Raw genomic sequence first — 11,898 nt, 5'->3', positions numbered from 1 at the left:
AGTTTGGCATTCCTAAAGAGTAGTGCTGCCCTATGACCTGGTAAGAGAGGCCCTACCTGGGCTTCAAGCCTTACAGAGACCCTATCTGGCTCCTCTTGAGCCATGCTCCTTCCCATAGGATAAGAGGTGAGTGGGGCCAATAGGACATACCCAGTTAGATGATTCCACATAGCCCTTTCTGGAAGGGACCATGTCAATGGATGAGCATCCCTGGTGGCCACAGGGGCGGAGCAGAATTAGCTTCAGATGTATGCTCAAGGCTCCTGTGGGTGAGAGAGAACTGAGGCAGGAAGGGAAGGGAAGGACATGGGGGTTGTCCCCCATCTGAGCCAACATCCCCATCAATGATTCTGCTTAGATTGGCCATCCTTGTCATCAAGGGAAGCCAGAAGGATAGATTGATAGCTGGGCTCTGTAACTTGGAAGACAGGGGAAGAGGATTTGGGTAGGTAGCTAGTAGTCTTTCTCTGCCTAAAGTGGGCAGCCCAAACCCAGAGAGCCCTGACCACAGGATATACCACCCTAGCACCCAGGATTATAACAGGAGCTAAAGACCATGTCCAGCATCATCACCCTTGAACACAATCAGCCAGGCCAAATTTCTCAACCATTTGCTCACATTTTCTTCAGTCAGCACACCGACGTCAGAGTCAATTAGATTGGACTTTCTCATTTCTGCCTCAGAGATCCTTATTAGTCCTGGGGATTATTGAACATAAAATGTATTATGAGTCAGAAGCTCAGAGGAACAATTCTGGAATTCTATACTTTTCACTGTAATTTTCATTATCACCTGCATTTGGGGTGTATCAGTTAGTTATTGCTGCATAACAAAGCATCCCAAAGCTTAATGGTTTAAGATAGCAGCCACTTATTATCACTTACAAGTCTGGATTGTCTGAATGGTTCTGTGGATCTGGTCTGGGCTTGGGTGACCTCAGGTGGGCCTCACCCATGCATCTGCTGTTAGCTGCTGGCTCACCTGGGACTAGCTGATCTAGGGTGACTTCAGCTTGGATGACTCTTTTCTGCTTCACATATACTCTCATCCTCCCGTTGGCTAGTCCAGGCCTTTTCACATTGCAGTTGGGCATATTTCCAAGTGGCAAATGGAAGCATGCCAGGTCTGTTCAGGCTCACTTCTACCACGTTATATTGAAAGAGAATTTTTTTGTATTGAGGTAGAAAGAATCCATTTCTTGGTGGGTGAAGGCGCAAAGTCAAATTATCAAAGTCACATTATGGTTGGGGGGAGGTAGTGATTAAGGCCATTTTTGCAAACAGTCTACTACAGGAAGCTTGGATATTTACCCTCTAGGACAGACTCAGCCTGAAAGTTGCCCCAAAACAATTTCCCATGGAGATTCTTCTGCGAGTTCATGGCCATCTGGAATTCGTGTGAAGACATTCAGATACATTTAGTGCCTGACCATGGTAGCTGCAGCAACAAGGATCCCATCAGGAAAACAGAGCTCAGGCCAAGTAGGTCAATCATTAATTAATCCAAGAAACTAGCTTCAAAGGCAGTGGGAGAGTAGAAACCTAGAACAGAGGGTGATACAAACCAGAGTTAGAAGCAGCAAGAAACCACTGCTTCCCCTAGGGCTGGAGGGACAAAGGAGGAGGGTATTATCCGGAGCTGGAACCATGTTGGAGATACCGGAGATAGCAGAAAGGGCTGGGGAGAGAATGACTGGTTTCTGCCTTCCTCCAGGTGCCTGTCTCCTGCCAGCGCCTTTCTTGCTGCACTGACTAGGACTCTGGTGTGCAAGGGAATCTGGGAAATGGAGTCCACAGAGCAGAGTGTGGCCACATGGAAGGGTTGGATCTGATGTCAGATAGGAAAATGGAGGTCTCATTCCACAGCTGCACACCAGGGTGAGAGGGTCTCTTTTGCCTCCCAGAAGGCAGGAGATGGCCTCAGCCAACATCTTTGAGTCTCTTCTGATCCATGCAGCAATCGAGGGAGTGAGCAGCAAGGGAGGCAGCTCGTCACCCTGTCCCCAAAGGATGGGAGAGTTGGAGAATGAACTTAGATGGGAACCATAAGTACTATTAGATCCCCAATAGTTGGACTTTCCTAGCACGGAAGTTCTCGAGTGACCCTGCCAGCCAGAGTTGGAGTCAAACTTATTAGCCAGCAGTGAGTGTCTAGTGAGGTGTGGGAGTAACAACAGCAGCAGCTACTGTTTATTAAGCATATACTACATCCAAGCACTAAGCTACATGCTTTATTGGATTATTTCATTTAATGACTGCTGAGAAAAATAGGCCAAGGTTGTCCTCATAAAACCCAGAAAAAATTATTACATGAAAAATGTGTGTGCCAGGTGTCCATAGGTAACTGAACAAAGTTCTGAAACTGAAAAATGAGAATATCTCAGAACAGCTGGGTATGTAGTGTGGCTGCTCAAAGCCAGATTAGACCCATGGGTCTAAAATGTGGATATAAAAATAAATTTATCTACATGTTCTCTGTACTAAATCAGATCTTATCACTATATATGCTTTCATTCATTATTTATTGTGATTCAACATTGTAAAAGTTTCCCGAGACATCATATTTTAGAAGAAGAAACGGAAGGTCTGAGAGGTGGGGTAGCATGTGCAGGGTCACATAGCCTGTCAGTGAGAGAGATGCTATGTCACACAGTGATGGAATGATTGCCAATTAACCCCCTACAGATTACTGACATTTCCCCCTCTCCAGTCAAGTTCAAGGCTCCTGAGATGGGAGAAAAGGGGAACAATGTTGGATGTGTAAGTTCTGACAGCATCCTAAGACCAAATACAAACTGGGGGAGGCACCAGTGTGAGTGTCACCTCTGTGTCCCTGTCATTACAATGAACACTTTTAGTGCTGATGGAATAGGGTCAGTACATACCCCAGTGGTAGAGCAGGCAGTCTCCAAAAGTCAGGAACCACTCTGGCTCTCTCTGGCTTTTCCATTTAAAGCCAATAAAATGACTACATCATGAAGGGACCACAGCTCTGCCCAGTCCACGGTCTTGTTCTGTGCAGGCCCAGAAGTGTCAGGTGACTTACCCAAGGTCACACAGCTGCTTAGTGGCAGAACTGCACACCATTATAGCTGCAGCTGCAAATCGTTTTCATGGCCTGCTTCCTTTCTTTCTCTAGAATGACTTTTTAGTACTGCAGAGTTTCGACAGTTCAAACCTAGAGAGGGGATTGGGTGTGGTTTGGTTTTTCGTACACCCCTTCATAGGTAAGATTTTACTCTTGATCTGAAAATAGGAATTATTAAGTTTAGTTTAAAACATGGCTCTAACTCTCCTCCCCACCCCAAATATATCAGAAACTTCCTATACAATTGCTAAAAAATTAATTATGCTGTGGTGTGGAAAAGGGAGGAATTTGTGAGTTTTCCTATTTCTGGCTAGATAGTTCCCAAAAAAAGGCAACTAACAAAAAACTGCTAAAAGAAATCACAGAAGACCTAAATAGATGGAAGGGCATACCGTGTTCATGGATTGGAAGACTAAATATAATTAAGATGTCAATCCTACCTAAACTCATCTACAGATTCAATGCAATACCCATCAAAATCCCAACAACTTATTTTTCAGAATTAGAAAAACCAATAAGCAAATTTATCTGGAAGGGCAGGGTGCCCCGAATTGCTAAAAACATCTTGAGGAAAAAAAACGAAGCTGGAGGTCTCGCGATGCCGGACTTTAAGGCATATTATGAAGCCACAGTGGTCAAAACAGCATGGTATTGGCATAAAGATAGATATATCGACCAATGGAATTGAATAGAGTGCTCAGATATAGACCCTCTCATCTATGGACATTTGATCTTTGATAAGGCAGTCAAGCCAACTCACCTGGGACAGAACAGTCTCTTCAATAAATGGTGCCTAGAGAACTGGATATCCATATGTAAAAGAATGAAAGAAGACCTGCATCTCACACCTTATACAAAAGTTAACTCAAAATGGATCAAAGATCTAAACATTAGGTCTAAGACCATAAAACAGTTAGAGGAAAATGTAGGGAGTTATCTTATGAATCTTACAACTGGAGGTGGTTTTATGGACCTTAAACCTAAAGCAAGAACACTGAAGAAGGAAATAAATAAATGGGAGCTCCTCAAAATTAAACACTTTTGTGCATCAAAGAACTTCATCAAGAAAGTAGAAAGACAGCCTACACAATGGGAGATAATATTTGGAAATGACATATCAGATAAAGGTCTAGTATCCAGAATATATAAAGAGATTGTTCAACTCAACAACAAAAAGATAGCCAACCCAATTATAAAATGGGAAAAAGACTTGAACAGACACCTACCAGAAGAGGAAATACGGATGGCCAAGAGGCACATGAAGAAATGCTCAATGTCCCTGGCCATTAGAGAAATGCAAATCAAAACCACAATGAGATATCATCTCACACCCACCAGAATGGCCATTATCAACAAAACAGAAAATGACAAGTGCTGGAGAGGATGCGGAGAAAGAGGCACACTTATCCACTGTTGGTGGGAATGTCAAATGGTGCAACCACTGTGGAAGGCAGTTTGGCGGTTCCTCAAAAAGCTGAATATAGAATTGCCATACGACCCAGCAATACCATTACTAGGTATCTACTCAAAGGACTTAAGGGCAAAGACACAAACGGACATTTGCACACCAATGTTTATAGCAGCGTTATTTACAATTGCAAAGAGATGGAAACAGCCAAAGTGTCCATCAACAGAAGAATGGCTAAATAAACTGTGGTATATACATACGATGGAATATTATGCAGCTTTAAGACAGGATAAACTTATGAAGCATGTAATAACATGGATGGACCTAGAGAATATTATGCTGAGTGAGTCCAGCCAAAAACTAAAGGACAAATACTGTATGGTCCCACTGATGTGAACGGACATTCGAGAATAAACTTGAAATATGTCATTGGTAACAGAGTCCAGCAGGAGTTAGAAACAGGTTCCTCTAAACTGATGCAAATGTACTAAGAAACGATGATCATGCATCTATGTGATGATGTTAAGAATTACTGAGTGCATATGTAGAATGGTATGATTTCTAAATGTTGTGTTAATTTCTTTTTTTTTCTTTTTTTTCTTTCTTTCCGTTAATAAAAATAAAAAATAAAAAAAAAAGAATGCCAAAAAAAAAAAAAGGCAACTAAGTTTTCTTTGTTCAGTAGGAAAGGGCAGCTTTCAGCCTCATAGCACAAAGTCTAAGGTGGGGAGAGCTCATCTTAGGTCTGGCCTGTAGCTTCAGATTCCATGCCTCTTGGCCAACAACCCCATCAAGGAGCCCGCATCTTCCAGGGTCCTCTAGGCTGTGTTTAGGAGAGTATCGATATATCCACAGTGCTCATTTCCTGAGGAGGTGAGTAGCGCTGACACCTAGTGTTCTTGTTCTCGGGTGATGAGCTGCGGTGAATAGGGACTCTTTCTGCCTCACTCAGAGGTGTCAAAAGCTAAGCTGCTACTTAATGTAAGGATGGTGTATCAGTTAGCTTTTGCTGCATAACAAACCATCCCAAAACCTAGTGATTCAAAACAACAACTATTTATTTATCTCATGATTCTGTTGGTTGGCCATCTGAGCCAAGCTCAGCTGGGTGATGATTTTGGTCCCAGCTGCGCTCCCTCATGAATCTTTGGCCAGTTCCTGTGTTTGTTGGGGTCTCCATCTAAGATGGCTCAGCTGACATGCACCTGCGCTCCCACTGCTCTCTCATTCTCAGCAGGATAGCCTGGGCTTTACACATGGCAGCTGGCAGGACCCAAGACAGATGTACTCAAGGCCTGCTGAGGCCCAGGGTTAGACCTATCTCAAAGTTACTTTCTCAGAGTCACTTCCACCATATTCCATTGGTTAAGTCAAGCCACTATGTGAGACCAGACTCAAGAATTGGAAAATCATCAGCTCCAGCTCTTGATGAAAGAAGCTACAAAGTCGCATCACAAAGGGGCATGGAATAGGGAGGATAAAAAAATTACCGTGTTGGCAAATGATTGTCCCCAGCTTTTCATTTTGAGTTCTCCTAGTAATAACATAAGGGTTCCAGAAAAAAAGTTGAATCAGATGGTTCATCCAAGTCAGGATTTTCAGTACCAGCCTATTGTGCACCTATTAAGCACGAACCTTAAAGCTGAACAGAGAACAGACCCTTACCCAATTGTTAAATATCCAGGAATTTTGTGGTTCAGTGGTAGAATGCTCACCTTCCATGCGGGAGACCCAGGTTCAATTCCTGGCCCATGTACTCCCTGCCTGACCCCCACCCCCCCAAAATATACTTATATATCCAGGAATTTTGTGAGCCAATGGCTAAAATGTCAGGGCTTGAAATTGGCCAGGATGGAAGTATTTACACTATGGAAATTGGCAAGTGCTACAAATCAGGGTGCTTTTTTCCCCAGAGAACTGGTTTACCACCATACCATTGCCATTAAGCCAAAACAAACACTGTCTCCCACAACCTGATGAGTAAGATGGGCACAATGAAAGACTCTAACACACCAACCAGACATGACAGGTGCAATACAATACAAGAGGTAAACAGAGGTGCAATACAGGGGAAAGGAACTCATAGCTCCCAGTAGAGTGGAAACCAAGTAAGGCATCATGGAGGGGGTGATCTTTTTAAACTGCCCCTTGAAGCATAAGATTAAGCATAAACATATTAAGATTAAGATTAAGCATAAAGATTTCCACAACCAAAGATAGGGCTGTAACCTGAGGCGACAGCAAGGGAAAAGCAGAGGCACCTTCGGGAGTGGGGAGCCAGCCTGGCAGAAGGGGCTGAGAGCACAGGTGTCTTAATTAGTATCAGGTTGGCTTCCAATGAGACAGAAAACCCCAAAAGACAGTGGCTTAAACAATTCAGAAGTTTACTTCTCTCCCCATAAATGATCTTGGAAAGCAAATGGTCCAGAGCAGGCATGGTGGCTCTGCCCTCTAACCATTCTTCCTACCCATCCTTGTTCTAGAATCTCAGAGAATCCCTACCCTTCTTGGGAGCAGCAAGTCAGCCAACATTGCTAGATTTCCAGATTTGACTCCCAGTTTCCCCACTTGCCAGCTGTGTGAGCCTAGGCAAGTTGCTTAGTTTTTCAGAATCCTGCTTTTTAACTCTAAAATGGAGCAAAACTAGGTTGCAGAAATGTTCAGAAAATAGACGAAGTAGATACACAGACAGAGATGGATATTTGCTAGACATGTTTGCTAGAGATGGTATGTGATTAGAAAAATAGATATAGACATCGCTAGGCAGATAGAGATTATATATTCATATAGAGAGATACGTAGATGATAGAGAGATAGATCAACAGATAGATAAATGAGAAGTCAATAGAATTATACAGAAAATGTGGCAAAATGTTAAAATTGGTGGCTCTAGGTATCCGGATGGGGGTATGTTGGAGTTCAGTATATGGGGTTTGTATTTTTGCAACTATCTTATAAGTTTGAAATTATTTCAAAAAAAGTTAAAAAACAAAAAAAACAAAAAACAAAAAAAAACATAGGTTTCGGGGTTAAAAGGATTCCGGGGATGATGCCTGTGTAGAACTTAGCACCATGACTGACCCAGAGTGAGTACTGGGGAAAAAGGGGTGTGCGTGTGTGTGTGTGTGTATGTGTGTGTGAGAGAGACAGAGAGACAGAGAGACAGAGGAGAGACTTTCCAGGCCCATGCCAACCCCCCTCTTGGCTTCATTCTTCAGCTCTGAAAATCAAGGCCTCGTTCTTTTCCAGGCTTGAGTGGACTGGACAGCCGTGGCGGGGAGAGGGCCCAGGCAGCCTTTCCTTATGGAGCCTGCTTCTGCGTGGCAGCTATGCTGAACCCTGATGGCCTTAGACCAGCTTTGCTGAGGAAGCTGCTTCAAACAGAGTCCACGGTGGTAACTGGCCCCAACCCCCAGCCTGTCCTCCCTTGCCCACAGCCCCTGCCCCACAAAGGGGGATCATCCTTGCTTGGAAAGGGCCTCTTTGGGAAATGGTGCTGACCCTGCAGGGCCAGAAAGTCAGGTTGTCCAGTTGCAGGAAGGCCTAGGTGCAAGCATGGAAGAGGTGAGGGCAGGAAGTCCACAAGGCCAGTGTCCCAAGCAAATATTTGGCAGATCAATGCTCAAGTCTGACCTTGAGAGTTCATCACCCAGGTCATCAGGAAGTGACCTCTAGTCCTCTCCCTTACTTGCCCCTCACCCCCGCCTTCAGGCATGGGACTTTTCTGGCTGGTTTCGGGAGTCCACCCATCCTCCTGGATCCCCTGGTCTAGAGCTCCCTGCTTTGCCTACTTAACCTCAGATAACCCCGGGAAAATTTATTACATCTCCAGAGTGAGCAGCCTCTGAGGAACCTCCTGCACTGTGCATGTCATATCCTGGTGAAAGGCCAGCTCCCTGGCTTTTTTTCCCAAAGCACCCTGCGCACGTGTCCCTGGCTCCCACTCTAGCTGATGAGAATGTCCCTCTCCCCAGGTCCTCGTGGGAAACAACCTCAGAAGGCAGACATGGTAGCCATGCACTTTCTCAGAAAGCTTCTGTACGTTGCCCCGAGCCAAGAGTGAAGCACTGCCTCTCAGAGTGCTTTGTTCCACTTACTGGAGGGCTAAAAATACACTGGCACTGCCAAAGGCAGTCCTCGAGAGCCCAGGGGAGCCCCGCAGCAGAGAGCTGCCATCCTAGCACCTGGCACTATTAAAGAGAGAATGGCAGTGCCTCCTTCAGTGCAGAGCCAGCAGCCTCCGGGACGCCTCCTACACCCCTGATCTCCATTTCTCTCCATTCTGTCTGTTCTTGCAGAATGCTGTGCTGCCCTGTCCCCCACTCTACCCCTGCCTCCATCCTCCTTTCCCCAGGCCGGACCCTCTCTTCACCCCTGGTTGGAGCCTGGGGCTGCCAATATGACCATGTTTTCACAGATGTCAAAACAGCAGCCCTCCCACCCAGGAAGCTTCAAATTTCTCTAGTAAAGCTGCAATTAACAGAAAAGCTTAAGACGAAAATCCCCTTAGTGGGTGATAACCCAGTGGCTTAAATTCAAGAAACGTGTATTGAGACCTTGCCTCGATCAGCCTTCATCTTCTCAGGACTTGAAGCCTCTTTGAACATCTGATGAAAGCTATGGATCCAGAAAAAAATGCCCAGAAGCAGCATTTCCAAGCAGTTTTAGGGAATTTACAGATACCATGATGCCTATCCAGAATCCCGCCCCCCCACACACACACACCAAGTTGGGAACCCTTGATTTGCTAGAAGCCAGACCCTGAGCTACACAAATAAAAGAAGTGACTGACGTGAATAAACTACACCCAAGAGGCTGGATGCTCAGGGAGAGCAGGGGCATTGCGGGGCTGGGGAGGAGGAGGAGGGATAAGGGTGTGTCTAGATAAGGGAGAAGAAAAAGATACATTGAAATAGGGATTTGAGGACAAACGAGATGTCCCACAGAATAATGGAGGCTTAGAGAATTTGTATATCCATTCACAGCAGGGCATGAAGGGGAAGGTTTGTTCGGAAGCAGGGACTGCCTGAGTGTGATGCTCAACACGTGAAGGGTGAGCATGCTATGTTTTGACTGTTGAGTAACAAATTATCACAAACTGAGAAGCTTAAAACAGACATTTATTATCTCAGTCTCGGAGGGTCAGGGGTCCCGGCACAGCGTGGCAGGGTTCTCTGTGCAGGATCTCACGAGGCTGCACTCACGGTGTCCACTGAGGCTTCAGTCTCATCTGAGGATCGACTGGGGAAGAATCTGTTCCAAGTTCATCCAAGTTGTTGGCATGTGCTGGATGGAATCACGGACCCCAGCTTAGACACGTTCTTGGTCTTAATCCACGTTTGTGTGTGTGAACATTTTGTAGATAAGATCTCTGGAAGGTATTATTTTAGATAAGGAGTGGCCCAAATGAATGAGGTTGGGTCTTAATCCAGATTCCTGGAGTCCTTTATAAGCAGAAGTAATTCAGACATAGTCTGAAAAAGTCACAGGGAAGAACCAGAAGCTAGAAGTCTACAGGAACCCAGAAGAGAAAGGAGAGACCATCCCATGGGACAGGAAAACCAAGGAATCCAAGGATTGACAGCCAACCAGAATGCTACTGACCTCTTGAGGAAATGAGTCTTTTAGCCAATGCTTTCTAGTTAACTTCTGACCTCTGAAACCATGAGCCAATAAATCCCCATTGTTAAGCCAACCCATTTTGCAGTATTTGTCATAGCTGCCTGGCAAACTAATACATGGCAGAATTCACTTTCTTATAACTCCAGGACTGAGGGCCCCAGCTTTTTGCCTGCTGCCTGCTACAGGCTGTCTTCAAATCCTAGAGCATGCATGCACACACACACACACACACACACACACACATATACAGTTCCCTCCCACATAGCTGTTTCCTTAAGTAGTTCACAAAATGGTGCTTTGCTTCTCCAAGGCCAGCAGGAGATTCTCACTAAAGTCTGCTAAAACAGAATCTTACAGAATGTAATGCAGTCACCCTACCACCTTTGCCTTATTCTCTTGGCTACAAGCAAGTCACAGGTCCAGTCCACACTCAAGAGGAGGGAGTTACACAGGATGTAACACCAAGGGGCAGGGATCACGGTCCGTCTTAGAATTCTGCCTTCTAGCAAGACTTAGCTGTCTAGAGGGTTGGAGTCAAATGTTGAAGACCCTTGAATGTCATAGTTAGGAGTTTGAACTTCATCCTATGGGAGACAGGAGGCCACTGAAAGGGGTTGGAGTGTAAGGGATAGCACGGAGTAAAGAGGATGGTTGGAAAGTGATTGCCATGGTTCAGGGGAAGTGGACTAGGAGCTGTGGCCATGGGGATGGAGAGGAAAGAGCCAATACCCACCTGGTTGACCTCTCATTCCCTTTTGGTCTCTGTTCCAAGGTCACCTGGTCAGCAAGGCTCTCCCTATCTACTTGATATAAATTAACTCCAGCTCCCCTCACCTGGCCTTCTGTTCTCAAAATACTAGCCTCTACTTGTCATACTATGTGTCTACTTATTTATCTGTTATTAGCTTTCTCTCCTTTCTAGACCATAGGGACTCTGTTTGGTTCAATGGTGTATCTCTACTGCTAGAATAGTGCTTTGGGCATGGTACATGGTCAACAGATAAATGCTAACTCAATGAACGAATGAGTGGGTTCGAGAGATGTTCTGGCAATAGAACAGAATGTCATATAATGAAAATGTGAGTAGAGAAAGAAAGATGCATTAATGATTGTGATGGATAATTGGCTAGTTGTTTGGCCCAGCAACCACTGGCCTGATTGCTACTGTGAGGGTATTTCACAGATGGATTAAAGTCATTAATCACTTGACTGCATCTACAATCAACAAAGGAGATTGCCTTCAGTAATGAGGAGAGTCTCCTTATTCAATCAGTTGGAGATCTTAAAGCAAAAACCAAGGATTTTAGTAGTCAGAAATAATAATTTCTATTTCTGCTTCAGCCAGCCAGCTCCTCCTGGGGAATTCGAATTCATCTTCATTGAGTTTCCAACCTGCTGCTTGACTTCAGAATTCAGACTTGCCAATACCCACACTTGCATGAGCCAATTCCTATAATAAATCTCAATATTTACATGTATATAAATATATATCCTGTCAGTTTGGTATCTCTGAAGAACCCTGACTAATGTGATGATGCACTATGGTTTCTACCTTGACAGATTGGGTCACGCTGCTGAGGGAGATGGGTAGGAATAGATCAAACTGGGAAGCAGATACCAAGCTGGACTTTGGTCCAGTGGATATAGTATAGCTGCGGATCAGCCAAGTGAGGATGTCTACTGGCAAGTTGGAAAAGTGAAATTCGGAACTCAGAACTTGGAAAGGAGGGAATGGATTCTGCAGTCAGCACTAACAGGAGACAGATGAAGTCATTGGGCT

This window comes from Tamandua tetradactyla, chromosome 1 (assembly GCF_023851605.1).
Source record: "Tamandua tetradactyla isolate mTamTet1 chromosome 1, mTamTet1.pri, whole genome shotgun sequence".
Classification (NCBI taxonomy): Eukaryota; Metazoa; Chordata; class Mammalia; order Pilosa; family Myrmecophagidae; genus Tamandua; species Tamandua tetradactyla.
This window is presented reverse-complemented; position numbering follows the sequence as displayed.